Source organism: Hipposideros armiger, unplaced genomic scaffold, assembly GCF_001890085.2.
Source record: "Hipposideros armiger isolate ML-2016 unplaced genomic scaffold, ASM189008v1 scaffold_1575, whole genome shotgun sequence".
Classification (NCBI taxonomy): domain Eukaryota; kingdom Metazoa; phylum Chordata; class Mammalia; order Chiroptera; family Hipposideridae; genus Hipposideros; species Hipposideros armiger.
Window position 1 is genome coordinate 28,853 of NW_017732925.1, and position 1,601 is coordinate 30,453.

Below are 1,601 nucleotides of genomic sequence, written 5' to 3' on the forward strand. Positions count from 1 at the left end.
TTAGAATGGCTATTATCAACAAAACAATTAATAACAGGTGTTGGAGAGGCTGTGGAGAAAAAGGAACCCTCATACACTACTGGTGGAAATATAAATTGGTACAGTCACTATGGAAAACAGTATAGAGTTTCCTCAAAAAATTAAGAATAGAATTACCATATGACCCGGTAATCTCTTTCCTGGGTATCTACCCCCCAAATCTGAAAACATTTATCCATGAAGTTATATGTACCCTTTGTTCATTGCAGCATTATTTACGGTGTCCAAGACCTGGAAACAACTGAAGTGTCCTTTGATAGATGACTGGATAAAGAGAATGTGGCACATATACACAATGGAATATTACTCAGCCAAAAGAAAAGATGAAATACTGCCATTTGCAACAACATGGATTGATCATGAGAGTATTATGCTAAGTGAAATAAGTCAGACAGAAAAAGTCAAGAACCAAATGATTTCACTCATATGTGGGATATAAAATAGAAAGCAACAAACAAACAAGACAAACAAAAACTCATAGACAGAGACCACAGTTTCGTGGTTACCAGAGGGTAAGGGGGAGAAGGGGTGGGTGGTAGAAGTGGGTAAAGGGGGTCAAATATAAGGTGATGAAAGGAGAACTGACTGGGTTGTGAACACACAATGCAATATATAGATGATGTATTATAGAATTGTAACTTGAAATCTACATAATTTTATTAACCAATGTCACCCTAATAGGTTTAATACAATTTTTTTTAAAAGCACATGCTGCTGAAAAAAACTCCCATGCCTAAGTTTTGCCCCTGCACCCAGCTTTCTTAAAAATTGTCAAGTGAACTGATGAAGGTGATTATAATTTTAATGACTTTGAAATAGTGCTGATTTATTAAAATCTTTTGTTTTCCAAGTGTAAGGAAACTTATTTCTCTGAAACGACCTATGACTTAGAGCAATTTGGTAAATTATACCTTTATGAGCAGTATTGAAACATTTATCTCTTTGTCCCTATTTGATCCATCCAGAAGTCAGAAACTCTCAGTGAGTATCCTTATTTTCATGGCAATATAATTATTTGCGTAAGGTCAACAAGAATCTGTTCTTATAACAAGACATAATTGAAAGCTGGTTATATGCCGAGGCTTTGACTGGAATGTGTCTTGTTTGAGAGAGACATGCATTGTCTCAGATATGACCAGCAAGCTTTAAAGAATTCAGATTGACTTAGGGAAGCCTCTGGAAAATATTGGCCTGGTACCTTGCATACAGGGTTCCCAACAACCTTACCAGGTGAGTAAGGAAGGTCGCTTGATGGCAGGCATAGGAACCTCAAGAAGAGAGGAATTGGGCCGGCCGAGTGGCTCATTGGTTAAGAGATGGTTTGGGAGCAAGAGCTCTGAGCAGCAGGGCCACCAGTTCGGATCTCACATGGGCCAGTGACACTGCGTCCTCTACAGCTAAGATGGTGAACAACAGCTCGACCTGGGGCTGGGCTGCCATGAGTTGCTGGCAACGGCAGGCGTAGACTGCAGTGGGCTTCCATAAGCAGCTGTGAGTGGCCGGCAGCCAGGGTGAGCTGCTGGCAGCTGGCGTGAGCCGGCGTGAGCAGCTGTCCAATGGCT